We start from the raw sequence: 23,649 nt of genomic DNA, 5'->3' as shown, positions 1-23,649 counted from the left end.
GACAGGGATTTATTTGTATATAGTTGCAAAAAATATATGTTATAGTATTGGAATGATTCCAGGAAAAAGTCATGCATAAGTGTCTCAGATAATCTATATTCTCCTTACATATACAATATAAATGGATAGTTGGTAAATTTGATGATGTTAACTTTAAAAATTCGGTACAACATTAGTCAGATGAAGTAATGAAATTGTCAGTGTACCAGTACTACCAGGAATGGGGAAAATTGTATGATTGTGAATAAGAAATCATACAAAAGAAAGTAATGCAAGTTAAACCATAAAGAAATGGTAAGAGCTTATGCATAACCTAGTTACCCTGATTTTATCATTATCCAGCATACACATGAATCAAAATATCATATTATACTTCAAAGATATAAAAATATTGTGTCAATTTAAAAAAATTAAAAATAAAATTAGATATATAGAGCTCAAATTTCTGAGACTGAATTTTGAGATTGCAAAATAACATCACAGTTATTAAAAACTTACTGTCAAACATACTTTCCAGATATTTTTAATAACACACACATTTTATGGCATATTATTATTTATTTATTGATATTTTTATTTTATTTCTTCCAATTAGTTATACATGACAGCAGAATGCATTTTGACTCATTATACACAAATGGAGCACAACTTTTCATTTATCTGGTTATACATGGTGCAGAATCCCACCATTCATGCAATCATACATGTACATAGGCTAATAATGTCCATTTCATTTCACCATATTTTCCATCCCTATACCCTCTCCCTTCCCCTCACTTCCTTCTGCCCAATCTAAAGTTTCTCCATTCTTTCCTTTCTGACTCCCACCCCATGACGGATCATCAGCCACATATCTGAGAAAACATTTGGCCTTTGTTTTTTAGGGATCAGCATATCATTTAGCATGATATTCTCCAGCTCCTTCCATTTACCTGCAACTGCCATAATTTCATTCTTCTTTAAGTCTGAGTAATAATCCATTGTGTATATATACCAGTTTCTTTATCCATTCATCCATTGAAGGGCTTCTAGGTTGGATCCACATTTTAGCTATGGTGAATTGAGCTGCTGTAAACATTGATGTGGCTGCATTACTGTAGTCTGCTGATTTATACTCTTGGGTATAAACTCAGGAGTGGGATAGCTAACTGGGTTAAATACTGTATCCATTTCAAGTTTTCTAAGGAATCTCTATACTGCTTTCCAGAGTGGTTGCACCAGCAATATATGTGAGTGTTCCTGATCCCTTACATCCTCGCCAATACCCATTGTTGCTAGTATTCCTTTATTTATTTATTTATTTTTTATGAGGAGAAAACATTTATTTTGTCTCATGGCTTCAGAGGATCAGTATTCTTGATGATTGCCATTCTGACTGAAGTAAGATGAAATCTTAGGGTAGTTATGATTTGAACTTCTCTAATTGCTAGATATGTTGAACATTTTTCATTTTTTTCCTGTATTTGTTGATTGATTGTATATCTATTTTGTGAAAGACACTTTCCAGATATTTTTAATAACACACATATTTTATCAAATATCATTTTGTATGATTTGCAAGAAGGAAATTGTGGTTCATGAAGAGTAGGTTAATGATCACAGAGTAATACCTAATATATCTTGTATTTAGAACCCAGTCATGTTAAATTCTATATTCTGTTTGAACTACTTCATCATTTATTTCATGAAATTATACTGAAGACAGTATTTAGCTATGAATGCTGGCTATCATCATATTTATAAGCCAAGCTGTTATAATGGGTTAGGTACATAGTACTTTCTCAAACTGGGATTATTCATTCATGTGTGATGCAAGGATTTAAGTTATTCTACTTTTATGACTTTTAAAAGAAGTGTAAGGCAATTTTATGAAAAAAAGGGGAGACTCAAGCACAAGATCTTCATAAATTTAGTTTACACAATGTATATATTGAAATAATAAAACAATTGTGATAAGACATGCCAAAGTTTCATCAGAGAAGCAGAATCATTAGAGTTTGTATTTGCATATGGGTGTTTGCATACACTTATAAATACTATGTGGATTTGTTACATGAATTTTTCCCAATACACTTGTGCAATTTGATACACAGTTTTTGTACAGTCCAGTGTTTCTGTGCAGAACATTTGATTCTTAAGTGAAGATGGACAGTTAAATTACAATGGCCTTAAACTCAACTCCATTTTATCATTTTACAATCCTATTAATTTAAGTTCCTCATCATTCCTTACTTTTCCTCCTATGAAATCACCAAGCGTATCATACCTTTGTTTCTTCCAGCTAATGCAATACTCATATCTTCACTAGACTTACTATCCCTTTTTTCCTCTAAAACTTTAATTGTTGTAATATTCAGCTCATGTTTTCACTAACTCTGCTTCCATATTCATATCATTGCAGATTAAGAAATACGAGTATCTATGTATGAAAACACATGAGATAATATTGGAATACCACTTGTGTGTTTGAGGGACAATGATGAGATGTTCATAAAGACTCCTAGTGATGTTTTCCAAGATGTTATACCTTATGCTGGAAGCGTCACAATTTGTTTGTCATGATAGAGTTACATAAAATTATTTACCAAAAATAAAATTGATGCTTCAACAACTTTTATAACTTCCTGTTGAAGGAATAAAAATATGCTTTTCAATCCTCACATTCCATCAGACCTCCTTGCATAATTGAAAAAAACAGCCCATTCAATCCATGAACTACAAGAGAAAGAAAGACAGAGTGAAGGGAGAAAATAGAGAGTAACAATCAATTTAGGGAATGTTGTGATCTAGAAAACCTGGGCAACTTGATGAGACCCTGTCTCAAAATAAAACAATAAAAAAGACTGGGGTTGTAGCTCAGTGATAGAGGGTCCCTGGGTTGTTCAATCCCTAGTACCAAGAAAAAAAATCTTGAAAATTTCTTGGTGCTGCAAATTAATTAAATTTAATAATTTTGAAAATTATCCCGCTGCCTTCTCAATTCTAAAGTCCTCTTCCAAAGTGAAATATTCCAACATTGAGTGTTCATTATGATTAGAGGTGTTACTACAAATATCCATTAGAAGACTATAAATTAATAAAGACCACTTTGTAAGTTCCTGCTGGAGGGGGAAAAAGTAACACAAAATTAATTTATTCTTGAAACTCATCAATGCTTTAAAAACTCATGTTGTTGTTTTATACTTCTTTATAGTCTGCTATATTTATGACTTTTCTCATCATCGTCTTTATAGTTCTGAAAATAAATGAAAGGTGTTGACATATGGAACTTCTCTGTGCCTGCTGTCAGATCATAAGAGTTATAATAATGACTTGGAAGCACTTGTCAATTTTATTTAAAGTTGTTAGTTTCAAAAACATGTCAAAATTTGAGGTTGTCCCCCATTCACAAAATTAAAATTAAATTATTCCAAATATTTAAGAAGTTGGGTTTTTTGTAAATTATTATACAAACCTTGCTACACTTAAACAGAAAATGATTCTTTAATTTCATATGACAAGTGAAAAGTGGGCAAGTAGAAAAGGAAAATTATCCCTACTGGGTAGAATAGCCTCACTATGAATAAGACATGCAATTTTCTTTTTGGTAAATTTACTTTGATTCTCAATTTGGAAAAGTTCATTATAACTTAGTTAAATATTTTTGCATATGGACTTTAACAAATTATAAGAATATGCACTGAATCATTATTGAATTTGATACATATAGACCCAAATATATGGTTTAGACAATGACTATTTATTCTTATTTTAATGTAATCCTGGAGAAAAAGCTTTACTGGCATGCACCATAACCAAATAGGGCTAAATAATACTACACAATAGAGTTGATATGCTATTTAAGATAAATAATATTTGTAATATCCCAAGTGGATGGGTTAAAGGATGAAGATGAAATATCACAATTGTTACTGTAAATTCTGAAGTTAGCATTCATATATTAAGTACAGGGTGGAAGAGTGTAGCAGAATAAAAGCAGGTAGAAAGATGAGGTCAAACACTAATTTGAATTGCAATAAAGATTTACTTTGGAAATACATGAGAATGAAAATCAGAAAATATGGATATATCCAGAGGAAACTGATAAGTAGATCTGATATGACAGAAAAATTAAGACATAGATGGAGTCAGTTAAATTTATTTTCACAGTGTTCAATATTTGACCCCAGTTTATTTGCTCCAATGAATATTAGGGTGAAATATACAAATAATAATGTCAGTATTTGGAAGGAATATCATAATTTAAGGATATCTCATTGGGGCTTCTAAATTAATCATAATTATAAAGGTGAGGATGACCTGATTTTTGAGATGATATTATCCTTATCAGTAGTTTCACACAGTGAGAAATCTCCAAAATTTCTGTTTTGATTCGCAATTTGTGGTTTGAACAGACAATGTGGTGCACTGCTCTGGTTGTTAAAAGAAGATTTGTGTAGTCATCAATCAGCAAAATATAATTCTAATGAAAAACAGAGCCGCATTCTGCAATGCTATTTAATCAAAGTATAAGGAAATATATAGAAGAAAATATTTGTCATGCACTCTGTAAAAAATTAAAAAAATAAATAAATATTTTTTTTTAAAAAAGGTGCTTAAGAATTAAGCAAGCATATGTGGTAGTCTTTTTTCCCCAAACAACCCTGTATTTTAAATGAGCTTTCCATGGATATTTAGGATACAGCATATTCTTAAACCTTGTGGCTGTGATAGTAAACCATTGCAGAGAGGAAGACATATAATTACTGTTCTTTGTCATTATGGGTATTCTGTTAAAAACATCTAAGTGTTTCTCTATGGCCTTGTATGAAACTCACTCAAAAAATATAAACTTTTAGCAGTATAATGTTTGCAATTACTAGTAAAATAAAACAGAATCAGATCCCACGTAGAAATAAAATCTCCTGACTCACTTCCTTATTCTCAACTTTGAATAACCTGTTAAACGCAGTCTTTGGTTTTCAGAAGCAGGACTCAATACATCATACACCATTCTCAGCATGATGCAGGCACACGTATGTGCGCATGGGCATATATATCCCTGGTTTAGAATCCATTCTAGTGCCTTTATTGTGTGTCTCTCTCCCAGGACCTCTCTATAAGCTTTATGTTGACAGTAATGCTATTTATTCAGCCTCAATAAATAACAGGAGAAGGACTAGATAAAAGTTCACATTAAACATACAGTCCAAACAAAGCTTTGTTCAAAAATCTCCTAGCCAAGAGTACTTGATCATGGAATTAATATTTTTTTTTCTGAAAATAATTTTATTCCAATTACTCCCAGAGTAAAAACATCAGGATGACAGTTTGGAAGGTGATTTGAATGTGTTTGATTTCCTCAAAGTGATATAAATTTTTCAGTATTGGCAGGCTTCAAGAAAATATTTTTGCCTTGTTTTAGATGCCATAAATAAATTATATCAATAAAGCATTTTATTAACTCTGCTTATAGTGTATACAGTAGTCATTCGTTCTGTCAATAAATTACTGCTTTTATTGGCCATGTTTTTTTTTCTTAAACGGGACATAAAATGCAGCTACATAAGGGCCTAAGGCAGAAGTGAAAGGCTTTTACTGACAGTGTAAAAAACTGTAGGTGAACATGCAACTAACAAAATGGAAAGTGGATTAAGAGAGTAGGAATACTGCAATTAGTTTAATACCTAAATTAAAAATTCACTTCAACGACTTCATGTTCTGCCTGTATTGATGAGCATTACATATTAATAGAAGAGGTTTATTTTTAGCCTAACATCCCATTAAACGTAACATTTTGAACCAATCTATTATTAATAATACTCCATATTAACCTTTTATTATGTGTTGTGACCTTTTATTATAGGTTACAGAATCAAATAAATTCTACTGGTATACAGTTCACCAACTACATATTTGTGTTTAGGGGGTGAATTCATCTGTCTAATTTTTTGATGTAAAATAATAGTGCATATGATGTGCCATCTAATTTTTTACATTGTAAAATAAGAGTACATATGATGAAAAAAATTTTCTTCATCAATCTCTTCATAGGTCTGTCTCACTTATTATTTTTAAATATAGTTTTTGCCTTCAATGATGCTCTTATATCTCTTTTATATTTCATTAATTTGTGCCTTGGAAATTTTAATATATTACCTACTTTTATGTTGCTTTATTCTATAATTTATTTTCTATGTAAGTTTGATAGTCAATTATTTTAATTTTATCTTATTCTTTTTCTAATATAGGCATTCGCTGTTATCAATTTCCTTTTATTTTTCAGCACAGTTGCTGTATCACTGTTTTTATTCTTATGATTCCTTCTTTCACCAATCATGGTGTGCTTTTGTAGGACCCCCCAAAAGGAAGACCCTTACTCGAGTCTCAGGATGGCGCGCTCCAGGAAGCACGAGAGACCGGCTTGATGCAAAAGCACTAGGCACTTTAATAACGGAGCTCCGGGCCAACACGTATCTCACGCAGGAGATAGAGGAGTCGACCCCGAGGCTCAGAAGTCAGGGGTTTATATAGGAAAAGTTAGGGAGTTTGGCGCGGGTACACGTAATTGGCTGATTCAAACATAAGCGGCACATGACTACATTGATTACATCAGCAAGTAGTACGTGCAAATTGACATTCCAGCAATGTGGTAGGGCAGTTTATTTTGGTTAACAGGGGTCAAGTTAACCTTAAAGAAAAGGGAAGAAGGGGAAAGTGGGTGACACCAGATGGTCCACGGCCTTGTGGAGATTGTTTATCCTCCATGGCCAGTTAGATTTTGATGATTTGGCAGTCTTATTTTAGGCTTGTTTAGGTATGTTCAGGCCTCAGGCCTGTCCCTCTTTGTTTCTTTTCCTAAGTTCATTTGCTAGACTACAGATTCTGTGCTTTAATTATGGGCACTTAAATTTTAACTCCTTCACTTTCAATTCTTAAATACAGATTGCAATTTTTTAAATATTGTTTCTTATTTAATTGAATTAAATTCAGAGGATAGTTCATATAATATAAATCATTAGAATATTTTAAAGTGTGTCCAATTAATAATTATGGCAAACATTTGTGCAAACTTATAAGTCTGGCATTTTTCCAAAACACTTACATATATTGTCATTAAATCATCTTAATAACTATGAAGATATGGTTTCCATATCTATTTCACGTTCTAAAGTACAGATTGCTAAAAGTGAAATGAAGTTGGTGTAGGTAACTTGTTCCATAATAACATAACTGCTCCATGGCCAAACTGTAACAAGTTTCCTCAGGCTTTTTATTTTCATAAAAAAATAAAACAATTCTATAGAGTGTTCTTGTAAAATGATGGGACAGAATGTATGCAAAACAGGTATCTCATGCTGAGAAAATATCCATCTTGACTATGCTAATTTTCCCCATCACTAAGAATGGTTGAGTGTACCATAAATCAAAATCAACATCAGCTCATGTGGAAGGGAATGTGCTCCAAAGTAACTGATGTGAAACTGAAAACTTTTTTTTTAATTTCACCTAGTAAGTGAAATGTTAAAAAATTAAATGTGCACAAGCAGCAATAAACTTTGAGGAAAAAATTAAAAACAAAATAAAACAACAAATCTGAATGTCTGTGCTAACATTTATTTTAACACTCACTTACTACCAAATACCTTTTTCTCCCACCCCAAACTGTAGTTACTGCCTCTTTTTGCCTGAACTAACTTGAACCCAAAGGTTCAAAAGAAAATATTGCTTAATGTTATATGATCATCATGGCAAAGTACGGAGGAGCATGAACTGAAGGAGAAATGGAAGATGTAAACACCTACATGAAAACCAAAGCTGTTCCATGCAGGTACCACAGAGGCTGATTCCAAACTGTAGTGTCTCATAATGAGTAATGAACATGGACCACACAAGGGGATGGATACCTTATCAAATAAATTCCACCGTCTAAAAAATTACTTCAAAGGAAGTGAAATGCAGTTCTAATTCAAGTGAACTGCTTTGAATCACAATAGTCACCTTGGAAAGTTAAGGAAAATTTATTAAACCCTGTTATATTTATGTTTTTTTCATATTCATAAAAGAAAGTAAAAAATGTTTCTATTATATATGACACCTGTGTCTCATACTAATTTCTTTTGAAATGTGATCCAATTCATTGACAATAAGATATATAAAATAAGTTTTTAAAGCAAATTAATTTAAATAAAAATTATTTTTAATCTTATTATGAAAACAAATAGAACTTATTATACAGTAATTCCCATATATGAATAAAATAGAAAAATATATAAATACATGCAAAAATGTTATATATAGATAAACACAAAAATAAAATATACTAAGAAATAATTATCAGTTTTGTGGTGTGGTTAGTCCTCATAAAAATTATTCTTTGGATAGAGACCCTAAAATAAGCCCACACATTTATAATCAAGTGATTTCCAACAGAAGTGACAGAAACACACAATGGAGTAAAGAGTCTCTTTAATAAGTGGTCCTGGGAAAACTACATATCCACATGCTGCAGAATGTAATTAGACTCACTTCTTGTGTACAAAATCTGCTCGAAATGAATTAAAGATTAAATTTTAAGACCTGAAACTACTAGAAAAAAGATGGGGAATACTTTCATAATGCTTGTCTCCATGGTTATCTTTGGATAGTGCCTCAAAAGCAAAGGCAACAAAAACCCAAATAGGCAAGTGGGATTGTATCAAACTAAAATGCTGCTGCTCAGCAAAGAAAATAATCAACAAAGTGAAGATACAACTTAGATAATGGAGGAAAATCTTGGCAAATACTCATCTACTAAGGGGCTAACATCCACAATTTAAAAGAAATTCAAGCAAATCAATAAAAAGAAAAAAAATAATGTTATTTAAAAATGAGTAAAAGACTCAAATATATATATATTTCTCAAAAGAAGATAAATAAATGTCCAGTTGGTACATGTGAAAAAAATGTTCAACATCACTAATCCATCAAGGAAATGTAAATTAAAAATAGAATAATGTATCACCTCACTTCAGTAAGATGGATTATTATCCAAAAGATAAAATACTGAATGCTGGTGATCATGTGAAGAAAGGAAAAATTTTGTACATTGTGAGTGGGAAGGTAATTCAGTACAGCCATTATGAACAATACCACAGAAGTTCCTTAAAAACTTAGAAACAGAATCACTACATGAATTAGCAATCCCAGTATGGTATGGTGTAATGATATCTGCATTCCCATATCTACTGAAGCATTATCCACAAAGCTAAGATATGGAATTAAACTAAATATCCATCAACTGATGAATATGTAAAGAAAATGTAATACACGTACACTTTGGAAAACTATTTGGTCATAATTAAGAACAAAATTCCTTTTATTAATAACATGGATGAAACTAGAGAATATTCTGCTAAGTGCAGAAAATATGACCAGAATAGCAAATATTTAGATACAGAAAGAAGGTAAGTAGATTGGCAGGTGTCAGACTGGGAACAAGTGGTACAAGTGAAGAAATGGAGTTTCTTTCTTCATATGAAGGAAAAATTCCAAAATTGATTGTGGTGATGTGATGGCTGCACAACTGTGTGATCATAGTAAAGATTATAGGATTATATATGAGTGAACTGTATGATATCTTAATTTCATCTCGATAAAAGTTGTTTTATAAAAATAAAAATTATTCTTTTAGAGGGTGTTGTAATTGTGGAATATTTTTATTTCTAAATATTGTTAATTCCTTTATGGATTTAATATTTAGATTTGTTGAATTATGTTATATCCATAAATTTTGTCCCTGTCACTTCATATGGACATTTTCTAAAATTGATTTTAACCTTATCAGAAACACTTAAAGACCTTTTAGTAAATGGATCTAGAAATGGAGTTTTGAGTATTTCAGGTATCTTTTCCAAAGGTCATGCACCTGGAAAGATGAGAAGTTAAGGTGTAATCCCATTCCTCTGTGATTTATGATCAATATGTTTTAATCCTAATATTGTAATAATAAAAATCAGCAAAGCAAAACGTGCTTGCCTTTCCTAAAACCATTCATCGCTTTCATATGAATGGAGAGCCCAGCACAGATAAATGTAAAATAAGGTCAAATATAAGTATGAATGCATATCATATTTGCTTGAATGGTGATAAAATCTTGAAGGAAGAATACTTGTTATGAAGTACTCAGTATTATTATTTGTTTAATAAAATTGTATCAGTGATGAAATTATTTTCTCATTAGCACATAGATCTCACAGGAGATTTCCGTTAAGAATACAGTTTTACTAAGTTAAATTTAAAAGAAATTTTTATAAGAGAAATGATTCCTTGCAGTGCCAAAATTTTAGTACATGGTGACATTTATGATTTAGATATGAAGCATTCCCCAGAAGCTCATGTTAAGACAATATAAGCATATTCAGAGATGAAATTATTAGATTATGAGAACGGTAACCTAATCAATCAGTGAATGAATCACAGATGTGTTAACTAGGTGGTAGCAGCAGGTATAGTGAGACTGGAGGAAGTAAGTCAACTGGGGTAAAGCCTTTGGGGTTTATATTTTATCCTGGTGAGTGGAGTTCTCCCCCGCCCCCCCTCTCATTCTCTTGTGTCTTTCTGGCTGTCACATCCTGAACTGTTTTCTTCCTCCGCATCCTTCCACCATGATGTTTTGCTTCACCTTGGGCCCTAAGCAGTGGAGCTGGTTGTCTGTGGACATCTGAAACCATGTGTCCCAAATAAACTTTCCTTCCCCTAAGTTGTTCTTGCCTGGCATTTTGATCATGACTACACAAAGCTGACTAAAACAGACCACAGAGATCAAATAGCATTGCATTATTTTGTTCAATTTGTTATACATTCTATCGCCTCCAGTATAATTTAACTTCAATTTAGCAGCAAAATATTGCTCCAGGCCCTGTCTACACTGGTTTCATATGAATCTTTAATATCATTCAGTCCCAATTAAATGAGGAATCTTCCTTTATTTTTCTCTATGGTAATGATTCAAATGTTATATTTATTTGCATGCTATAATCATTCTTATTGAAACCACATGTTTCAGATTAAACATAATACCTAGACCCATTCCCCTCAGAGGTTACTCATCACAATTGATTAATCTTTTCTGAAATGATGTGACATGAATTTCTTTTCTCTTATTTGACTATACAGCAATATCATCTAAAAGGTTACCTTTAATATATACGATGACTTTTAAAAGTTTCAGTGCATTTTCAATATTGTGTTACAAGTTGCAGAGATGATTTATTTTATCCCCACTACTGTGTTTTCCAGTAGTTAAAAAAAATTTTTTTATGTAAATAAATCTACCTGAATGTGAAACTTATCTCCTAAGTTTCAAAATCATTGTAATTGTGTGGGAGGTATTGAAAATGCTTGACTTAAAGTTTAAATCTAGATATTTCTTGATAGGATATTTGTATTTTAATGAGATATGTAATTATTAGTCATTATTTATTCTAACTCATTAAAGTGCAGAAACAAAAAAGCTAATTGTTGACTGCCTGTGTTAAACAGTAAGAGCACCACTGTTTTATGAGGGTATCACCATCTTTCTGTCCAAGCCTCACCTTATTTAAGCAGTCAACAAGAGTTTGTTCTCTGTGCCTCTTTATTTATTTTCTTACTTGAACCACAACCAGTTCTTATGCTAATCTCATTCTCTCCAACCACACTACTAATGTGTCTTGTTTCACTGAATCTGTTGTACCCCTCTACCATCCAATCTCTGCTTGTTTTTGTTCTAAAGACCACACTTTGTTTATAACCTTTCCTATCAAATCCTTTCAGTGGATGCTTACTTCCAAGGAAGATGCTTAACATCTCAACCTTGAGTTCAAAAGTAATTTGTTTTCCAAATTATTTGCCTTCCGTTTCTTTCCCTCTGTTGAAAATGTGCTTCCATGCAGCTATGCGACTTTATACATAAAATTTTCGCTGCCATTTTCCCTACTATTATTTTGTCACACCATTACCCTTTAATGTAAAACTGCTTTGCTTCTCTACTTCTCCCTCTCTAAATTCTACTCTGTTCTTCATGCTCTAGCTAGCTTAAATCTTCCTTGTTGCAAAAACCCATTTTTAAGCACTGGAGGCAAAAGCGTTATTGTTTCTACTCTAAATGCCTATGTAATTCAACATCTGTCTACACTTATGAATGTATTATTCACTAGTCCACAGAACCATGAAAGGCATTGCATATGTTTAATTTCTAGATTGATTTTAGAGACCTGTTTTATCAGCCTGTTTCTTAGTAGGTTGGCTTTCTGACATGAAATATGTATTTGATGAATGGAGGTGCTATTTCCTTAACAAGAAAAGTGGGGTTTTATAGTCAAATTATTCAAAAGAAGGAGTTAATTAATGGTACTTCAAATGCTTAAACTTTCTCTAAGCTGGAGTCTTCTTTCTTATTGCATATCATTCTTCATTGATATGGTTCAACATTTATTGAGTACAAAAAAGACTTTTGGCACTGCATACAACTCAGGATATAGGCATGGATTCTGTTCAGTAAACACAATATACTCACAATATAAATAGGGCCAAAATTATGAAATTCATATAACAAAATGAAGACTTTGCTATTGTCCTCTTTATTTCCATTCCTTCTTTTTTTTTCTCTAGTCCTCTTATGACTAATTGCCACAGTTTCTAATTTCCTTATTAATATATTTTTCTCCATCTTTGTCTTTCTCAACTTTCTTACATATGAAGTATTATTTTTATTCAGATACTCCCTCAAAATAAAAACATTTGATAATTTCCAATATCTGTTACATACATTTTGCTACAGTTTGAATGTCCCTACCAAAACTCATGTTGAAATTTAATCCTGAATGTGTGCTATTAAGAGCTGGGACCAGGTAGGAAATTTAAGGGGTGATTAAGTCTACATTAATCTATTACAAAATTCAATTCAACCTTTTCTCTCCTATCTGTGTGCAACTCACCAAGCAATGCCCTACACTTATAGAATCCTCACCATAAGGAGACCCTAATGAAATGTGGGCCCTAGATCATGGACCTCCAATCTTTCAGAAGCACAACATCTATTCTTTATAAATTACCATTTTTTTTGATGTTTGGTTATTGCAGAATAAAAAAGAAAAGGAGACTAAGAAAAGTCATAGGTAAATGCTATCAGTTGAAATAATTCTCCACTTATTCATTATCCATCGATGCTTTTTTTTTCCAATATTTTTTGAAATGTCACTTTGGTCCCAACTATCGTCAAACCCATCATTGTTAGATTCATTCCCTACTATTCCCTTGAATAATTTTAATTGTGTGAAAGGTACTGAAAATGCTTGATTTAATGTTTAAATCTAGATATTTTTTGATAGGATACTCATATCAAAGTATGTCATAGTATCCCATATGCAACTACATCAAGTATCTCATATGTCAGCTCTTTGTTTAAACTTTCTCTTTCCATTCCCTTATTTTTAATTCTGCCTAAAGGGTCAAAAATACATCCCACTTACGGAAACAAACTAAACAGGAAGAGGATTTTAGAACACATCCCTCATCTAGCTTCCCATCGTCATTTACACCTCTGAAAAGCTTTACTCTGTCTATTAACCTTATTGATTCATTGAGGCCCTGTCTACACATGACTAAATATGACTAAATATGACTAAACTCCACTTTTAAAAATAGTCCATTCATCCATTCAACAAATGCTAGGAGCGCCCTCTGTCCCTGCCACTGTTAGTATGCACTTTGGATAGATTCCTGCATGCAGTAGACAAAGGCTTTTACCCTAAAGGAGCCAACTTCTGGGAAGAAGAGACAGCGAGCATTAAGCATTCTAACAAAAGGTAAGTATGGAGCATATAAAATTGTCAAGGCAGATGCCACAGACATTTAAACAAGGGGTTGAAGGAGGCGAGGGGATTGGCTAAGTGGCCATGTGGCATTCCAGGGTTCGTTCCATCATTTGAAAGCATACTACTAAGATCCTATGGGAACAAAAATTCTGGGGTAGATAACAGCAACAGGTACAGTTACACTGAAGTGCCCTCAGTAAATTGAAGAAAAAAAATTAGGTTTTGATCTCTGTGTAATCAGAATGGAATGCCACTCCCTGGGTGAAAGAGACAAGCATTGAGCTTTACAGACAAAGAAGTGGTGTGACCTGATTGATATGGAAAGAATCTCACTAAGAAACTAAGAGGGACATCAATTAAGAGGTTCAAATCATCAGAAATAGATTACAGAGGCTCTGGAGAGAGCAGGGGCATGAAGGTGGTGTGAAAGTACAGAGGCTGGGTATGTTTTAATGGAGGAGCCAAGGGAATTTTCCAGTGCCTTTTTAGAGAAAACACCAAAAGAAATAACAGGGAGGTATGAACCACTTTACTTAGTTGACCTCAAAAACTAATCAAAAAGATCCCTGTAACTGAAAGGGGAAGACTTTACAGTAATTGAGTCTCCATGAGTGAAAAGATCAAAAGTTTAGTCTCAATTTGTTAAATTTGAGCTATCAATTAAATGGATTTCTCAGATTTTCCCATGCATGTAATCATCCTGAACTCTTCCTAAAAACAAATGTTCAATTCTCTAGTTCTCAGGTGGAACTTGAGAAGTGTGTTTACAGTATATTCTGGAGTGATGCTGGCACTACTTATGCCTGTCTCAAATTCCAAATAATAATTAGTCATTCAAAAGAGAGTTCAGCACGCACCTTGTTTTCAGACAAGTGGGCTGGCCTATAAATAAGAAAGTTAAAAACATAAACTATACGATACTTGGAGCTGCAAGTTCTCAGATGAAAACAACTTGCAAAAAGAACAAAATTGCTCCTAAAGCTGATATCTTGGGCTCTGGAGGATTAAGAGAAGCAGGAAAATAAATCATAGTGGAAATTGAAAAGGAATGAACAATAAGACTGAAAGGTAAGTAAGATCAATGCAACATAATAGGATTTAAGTGAAAGTGTATCAAAGAAGAAGTGACAAAATGTGTCAAATAGTATTACTAGACTCATTAAGGTGAGGACCTGACAGTTCCTATCGTATGTAACATTGTAGACATCATTGAATATCCTGTTAATAATTGCTGGCTAGATTTCATTAGTCCATTATGTGTACATAACATTACACTGCACTCTGTAAATATATACAATTATCTCTGTCAATTAAAAATCTCTAAGTAAATGTGAAACACACACACACACACACACACACACACACACACACACGTTTGCTGCAGTAGGGAAGCCCAAAGTCAGAATACGTTAGGATAAAATATACGGAAAAAAATGGTAACATTATCCATAGATAAATCTGGGATATTGTTCTACTTAGAGGACCAACAAAGTACAGTAGTAAGATTGGAAATTCATATTGTGTCTATAATTGTTTCTAGATGAAACATCTTATACTTACTTCTTTTCATGACTTTAAGGCATAAAAGTTTCCAGATTCATCTTGTGCCCTTTCTTTACCAATCCTAGATTCAGCCATTTATCCAAAGATGCGTGGTTTGTCATTTTATGAAATAATATTACAAGAAATGTCCTTGATGCTGCATGTGCTTTGTATAGTATAGAGAGTGAATATTTGATGATATTTGAGGAAGAAGAAGATCATAGAAACAGTATCCTTAAATAATCCAGGTAAGTATGGAATCCATTACTTGCATAAATTAGGTTTGTCCACAGCTAGAAGCATGGATAATGGATCTATGACAGCAAAAGAGAAAGTAGAGCAAGTGGGTCCCAGTGAAGAGTGGTGGGATATGAGGGGAGGCCTCTTTACTTATTAACAGACTGTATTTAAGATTTACAGAAAAACTAAACATATAGTAGAGATATTTTCCATACACCCACCTCCAGAAGTAGTTTTCCTTATTTTTATATCTTCCATCAATGTGATGTTTGTTAAAATTAATCAACCCATACTCATACATTATTATGAAGTCTATAATTTAGTCAGACTTCCTAAGTACTTAACCTAATATTTTTTTTCTCTGTTCCAGGATTCCATCGAATACATCAAATATTTAGATATACCTCTGTAGGGAGAGAAAGAGGAAACAAGTTGAGTCCTGGGATGATGAGGACTGAGAAGAATAACCCCTGGGAAGCTGAAGATATAATTTGTGTGTGGGCCCAAGTCTAAGGGCAGGAGAAGATTGAGGTCTTAACTGAACACAGGTAGGGATGAAGGATTTTTTTCTTCCTCGTTTCTTTTATCTCATTCTGGCTTTTGGTGGTTGGGCATAGTAAACTCTTTTACACAGTCTACCAATTTAAATGCCACCCTCAACCATATACATGGTCAGACATAAAATAATGCTTAACCAAATTACTGGGTACCTATGATCTGGATGATATGACACATAACATTAACCATCACATTAGTCACGGGTTGTGGTAGACCCGTGGAAGGTAGACCCATTGAGGAAGACCATGCAGCCTCTTTCTCATCAGATAACGTCATAAGTGCCTGCCATCTGCATTTTTTATGACTCAATATTGACGCTGACCACCCAGCTGAACTGATATTTGTCAGGTTTTTCTATTGTGAAGTTCTTGTGCCTCCCCCTTTCTATACTCCTACTCTTTGTCACTATATTCAGCCTACACTCCAGTGAGCATTTATATTCCCTTCCTTTTGGGTAAATAGCCACATGATTTATGTTGGCATCTTCTAGAAATCTGTGCCTTTTCAATTTGTTAATGTTTTTCAATCCATTATGTATCAGTATGAACTCATGGGTATTTATTAGATCGTAATTTAGATCGTAATTCAAAACTACTTTATTTTACAAATCAAATTGATTGAGCTTTGGTCATTGGGAGCTTTCTTTTGACATGTCCCAAGTCAATGTATTCTTAATTTTTAATTTCATTTTGTTTTGTTTTGTTTTGGTAGTGGTGTTGGGGTGGGACACTCTCTTTATTTCCTTACTTTCTGAATACAAGTTTCCAGGTTCATCTTGAGCATTTCCTGTCCCATTCCTAGAGTCAGCCATTTCTCCAAGGATCCCTGGTTTATTTTTAAAATGATAATAGAAGCAAATACCACGTTGCTACATGTGCTTGTTGCAACTAAAATGTCGTGGTTTTTGTTTTTGCTTTCTCAGCTGGCAGATTAAAGAATGCATATACACATTTACATGCACTTATATGCACATACATTTCTGTATATAATCATATTATCTGAAAAGCAGAAATTTAGCAAGTCTGAGGCCAGACTCAGCAACTTAGCAAGAACATGTCTAAAATCAAAATATAAAAAAGGGCTGGTGTTGTAACTGAGTGGCAGAGCTCCTCTTGGTTCAGTCTCCAGTAACTAGCAAACTAACATACACACACACACACACACACACACACACACACACACATACACATATACAAACACTCCATAATAATAAGGTAGACAATTCTTATTGAGCTCCATATTTGTTTTGTTATCATATGGTTGATTCTAGCTTTCTACCTTTCCAGATCAGTAACTTTCTGCTCAAATGGTGGGAAACATTTCTCCCTTTTACACGATGAACTTGTTTAATTTCAGTATACAAGTATCACAGTGTCAAAATTGCTAAGTAGTAGCAATGGGGGAAATGACTTTAGTAATTAGAATATAAGGCTTAACATGCAGTTCCTTTTGAATTATTTTACAGGCACCATTCATTCCAAAGTTACTTTGGTTCATACCTTTTCTGCTATCACTTCAATGTGATGGGTTCCTACTCTTATAAGATTATTAGATTATTCTATCATAATCTTTATTTTTATAGGGCTCTCAAGTGCCTAAATGATATTTTATTTGAATGTATTTAATTTCACTCTTGTAAAATTAATGGGTTTTGACAACTGCAAAATGTCATGTGTCCACTATTACAATATCATACAGAATAATTTCACAGCTGTGAAATTACCTATTAATCCTTTGCTCCTTTCCCTCGGATCTTTGACAACCACTGATTTTCTTACTGCTTTATATTTTGCCTCTTACATATAGTTGGAAGTATACAGTATGCAGCTTTTTCAGACTCTCTTTTTTATATTGAAAATATGCTTTTTAAGTTTCCTTCACACTCTTTCATCATCCATTCCCCATTTCTCTTTCTCACAGAACACTATTACATTGTATGAATATACCTTAAATGGTTTTCCCATTTATCTATTGAGAGTAATCTTAGTTGCAATTTCAATCAATTATGAGTAAAACTGTTGGAGACTGTTGGGGGCTATGCCATGTGGACTGCGCCAAGATGGCGCCTGGCAGCCAGTCAGAAGTTGTTTTGATCACGTCGGCGGTGAGGAAGTCGGTTAACATAAGCACACCCAGGTGTTTTCTCATTGGCCACGCACACAATGTGTGCACATGTGTTCCCGAGTGCTCCTATTCGTGCCTGCTCGTTTTGAACTTTACGGTGATTGGACTGCTAGCTCCTCACCTGATCTTCACTTAACTAGCGTTGGCCCTATCCTTCGCCTCCTGGAGGGGATATAAGCCGGCTGTCCTGGAGCGCAGGTTCCTGAGTTTCTGAATCTCAATAAACCGTTTTGAATTCAAGAGTCTCACTACTCGTTTGTCTCCCGCACCAAATTGACTCCGCTGGACGGTGTAAGGAGACATTCATGTGCAGGTTTTTGTGTGGACATACATTTCCCACTCATTGAACTACTGTATCATGTGGGAAGACTGTTTAGTTTTGTAACAACCTTCCAAACTGTCTTCCAAAATGGTGGTATCATTTTGCATCCATGCATCAATGAAGCAATGGATGAGCCTTCCTACTGCACTTCATCCTTTCAAATATTTGCTATTATCAGCAGATCACTGGATTTTAGACATTTTAATATTTGTACGGTTGGTTCTCATTTTTATGATTGCTTCAGTTTTCTGTAACAGAATTCAAGGTTGTCAACTAAGAATGATAATTTTGGGAAAGCTATCAGTAAAGAAACAGAATAAAACATTATCTAAAATAGTGGAAAATCCAATGGTTAGAGAAACACAATATAATAGCCAGGCAGTGGTATAGGCCCACTTACAGTATATTTTTGAAAAATTAAAGTTGGACCATTTAAATGTGTGGGTACTGGGCAGGTTTCCAGCATGTGCATCTGCTTTGGTGAAGACAGTCATAGTCAAGAAGTTTGCTCTGGTGTCACGCCTGTGTGATGGGAGTACAGAGAAGTCAGAGAATTTCAAGGTTCCTGAGAACAGAAATAAGAGCTGGATCATAATAATTGTATGTTTAATTTAATCTGGGTATGGAGAACAGATATTAAGGGATAGTGAATAGATGCTAACCTTAGTGAATTTGAAGTTTCAGGGTGTAAAAGAGTATGAGAGTTGGCAAGTAGAATGGCCCTATCAAATGGCAGGAGATGTTCTTCAGAAAAAGAGGGTGAAGAAATGAAAACTGACATTTCCCAGTATGTGATCAACAGAGTAGTAAATTGATTGCATTATGAGAGCTGTAACCTACTCAATCTGTCCTAGTTTGAATGAGCTGCCTGGGTTGTCTCTGTTGGCAGGTGAGGGACTGGAGGAAGTGGGTCACTGGAGGGCATGCCTGATTCATTTCATTCTCCCTATCTCTCTCTCTCTCTCTCTCTCTCTCTCTCTCCCTCTCCTTCCTGACCCTGCCTTAACTGAGCAGACTTTCTCTACTGGATCCTTCCCTGAGCCGCACTTTGGGCCCAGAGCAAGGGAGTTGCCTGTCTATGGACTGAGACATTTGAATCAACTGGAGCCCCAAATAAACTTTCACTCCTCTGAGTTGTTGTTGTCAGATACTTTGAGCATGGCAAAATAAAATCTGTCTAAAATATCTAATTATTAACCACCCTTAATAGTCACTTGTTTTCATAACTTGTTTCTTTGTTTATCTTTCAGATACAATTTTGGCAGCTGCCATACATCAAATTTAAGCTCCATTCTCCTTACCCAATTATTTGTTTATTTATTTAATAAAAAAGATTTTGAAGCAGCCATCCTACCAGCTGCTAATCTAATGTAAAGATGCTTGTTATATATGCCTGCGATCAGGCTCTTACAAACATTCATCCTCACTCGGGCCTCCTGTACCCTTTTTATCCGAACAACTGCTCTTCGACTTTCTTAAGTACATTTTAAGGGCTATGGAAATCTTTCCCAATCTAATTTCTAGAAACAGTGATGACATAGCACAAGGCTAGATTTTTATAACCAAAAACTCAATTAGGAATATTGAATAAAGTCAGATAGACATGGGAAAGAAATGTAATGCTAGTTCATGGGAAACATTATAACCGAAAGGACTTTTTAACATATTGAGTGAGGTGCTTAAGAAGAAAATCATGAGCACTGAGAGATTTGGGAATGGCTCTCATTCTAGCTTTTACATTTTACATAGTCAAGTGAATGGAAGCAAAGAAAAACTACAATTCAGAAAAGGTGATACTATCCATGACAAATACAGAAAGGCAGGGAGACTGAATTTGTACCTCCAGTTTAAAAATGTAAACTTTATGAAATTAGACTCATATCAAAAAACATATAAACCCTGAAAAATAATACTATAGTGCTTATTTATCTCTTCCACTCAGATAACAATTGAATCACCTTTTAAACTTTTTTCACTTTAAATGTTCATCAAATGTTCTAATATCTTAATTTACATTCCCATGTCAAATTTTAATAATCTTTAAAACCCATAATATAACCAGACACAGATTAAAAGAAATGTTTGTTTCCTGTAACATGCAAGTAAGCTATATCCTCGCTAATATAAATCATCCTAGAAAATAGTTTGCATTTAACATCTCGATAAAAGTAAGACCAACAGATAGTACCTTTCACTGATAATCATACTATTGTTGATTTTAAATTTCCTGAATTATTACAACTACCACTGCTGTTAAATATTTATACTTGAGTGAACAGTGGATTTTTCTTTTCTATGTAGATTTTAAGAAATAATCATAATAGTCATAATCAGGTGAAATACAATCCTTATAAAATATTTTAATTGATATTGGTATTAAACATTGTTATTACTTTTTTGAGAGACTTTGTGAAATACTGTAAGGATGAATGACACATATTCATCCTTAGACTTTGTTTCTTAGACTGGATATTTGACAAAGTCTTTGGCAACACTGCATTATTTTACAAGGGTATTACTGAAATTAATTTAAATATTTGATAGCATATTTAAAAATATATATCCTCAATGTCAAAACATTTCATGAGATCTTTTACAATAATGTGATTACCTCAAAACAAAGAGAAATGTTAAATATAGAGACAAAAATTCTCACACCTGTGTCTACATGTGTTTTCAAAATAAATTACTCTTGGATTTAAAATATGACATTTGTGTATTAAAATAAATACATCAAAATAAAATAGATGTTTTAAGTAATAATGCATGCTTCAGTGGTTTTTAATAAGAAATATACATTTTAAAAACATTGATTATTCAAATAGAATTTTAAAATGATGCCATTTTTGTATTTGAGAAATCTTGTAATAGTTAAAAACTTTTGAAAATATTAAAGATAAATGAATCAGATTTTCTTTATTTTTTGCCTTTTTACCTAGATATTTATTTAAATCACTTACATATTTCTACTTAAAGACTAGTAAGCAATATTGCTACAGTATACTTTGATCTTCAATATTTATTTCCATTTTCTCACATACTAGATTTTTCCTTCAAAAATTTTATTAATTCCACAATTTTAAAATAATTTCAGATATTTTTCTTATATTACACTGATATTATATTTTCACTTATGGTAATTTTTTCTTCAGAGAATAATATATATGATATTTACCTTTTATATATAATTTTGTTCAATATTCACTACCTCTTTGTCATGTTTTACTTGTTACATTGAATTTTTTCCTTATTCCTCATGTTAGGCTTTGATTGTGGTTATTTATAATTGTTTTCATAGCCATCTTTAAAATTTTTCCTTTTTCTTACTGAGTATTTTTCACCTCAATTTTCAATTTTTTTCTCTTTTCTCTATTTTTTTTTTCTAATTTTGACATGTATTCTTTTTCATAGCTTTATTTTTTTATTGTTCAAAATAATTTTTTGCAATATTTGTTTTGTTTCAGGCAACCAAGATGTCTGGTTTGATTCAATGCTTCTTGGGACAGTTTTCTGATCTTGTTTTCTTTTTTCCTGAAATAACTTGTATTCCCATACAAGTAAGCTATGATATTTTTCTATTCCCATATAAAATAAAATGAGCCCTAGCTACATGTTAGGAGTCAAGTGGTTAACTTATTCTAAGACAGCCTTTCTTATTTCATGATTCTAGAATCTTTTTTGCTATCTTCATTGTGTGTTCATTGTGCCTTGTACTTACTGAGATCTTGCTCAACTTTTAACACCTCCCCTTTTATCTAGACTGTCTCTTTCATTTTGGACCTGTCCTGATAAGTATGCACACTATATCCAGTCATTATTTAACGGTGCAGGATTTTGTTTAAGAAGGATAATTTTCTTTCCATTTTCAGACAACCTTTCAGTCATTCTTCTGGTAGCAAGATAGAGTTTGCTGATCTCCCTTTTAGTTTCTGATATTTTTCTTTGAATCGTCAATGTTGACAGAATTTTTTACCTCTTTAATTAGTCAAGCCTTGCTTGATCTTTCTCTTTCTGTTATATATTAGTCATTTGATGGCCACTGGGTCCTGTACTTATCTGCATAAATTGGCATGGATTTCTGGTTCTCCTATAGTACAGACTATGCAGAAGTGTGTGTAAGAACAGCTGTTTTAGTACAATGTAACTGATGTGTGTGCACATAGATAGAACTATGAAAAGACAACATCCCACTATTAGCATCATTCATCCAAGACACATGATGTAAGTTTGGAGTGGAATAGGAAGTAATTAATAACTATCGCTGTACTTTCTGACTAATTACATTACCCAAATATGGTGTAAAAATCATAAAAACCAGATAATAAGTGTGGCATATCATGAAATATTTTAAACAACACTTTGGTATTACTTCTACAGTATAATTTCTACACCACTCACATCAGAATAAATTGGTGTGACTATTTAAAACACATTTTTCCACCCAGGTCAAATTCTACATTTTTAATGTGTTTTGAAGGGGATCCCTATAAAGATTAAGAATTAAGATCTATTTCCTTAGGGAAAGATTCACAATATTTTATAAATTCACCTTGAAAGCATTTTGACATTTTTACTTGCTTTCACTACTTCTATGTATAAAGTAAATATATAAAATACATATACTTATTTATGCACCAAATTTTGCCTCAGATCATCAGGACAATCAGAGAAAGTACAAGCAATGAAATGGCAAATACACTCTTATACTGATATTCATATTCAGTTAATTCACTGAAGAAAAAAAAACATTTCTCTATTTCTGTTTTCTTTTAGTTCCATGAGGCAGGCAACAATGCATATTTTAGTAGAGGTTGGTTGGTTGCAAAATAGTTCCCATAGATCAGAATTTGATTTCTGGTGTGGGCAATTCAATGAATCATTTATTATATCATCACAGGTGTTCATTAGGAAAGCATCATACTCTAGTGGAAAGAGCAGCTATTCTCTCAAGATCATTCAAGTGCAAAATTGCATTAGGGACAATGATAAGGGATTAAATGACCATAAGTGCTGTCTTTATGCCTTATGTTATAAGCAATAGAATTG

The sequence above is a fragment of the Sciurus vulgaris genome (assembly GCF_902686455.1).
Source record: "Sciurus vulgaris genome assembly, chromosome: 12".
NCBI classification, from domain to species: domain Eukaryota; kingdom Metazoa; phylum Chordata; class Mammalia; order Rodentia; family Sciuridae; genus Sciurus; species Sciurus vulgaris.
This window is presented reverse-complemented; position numbering follows the sequence as displayed.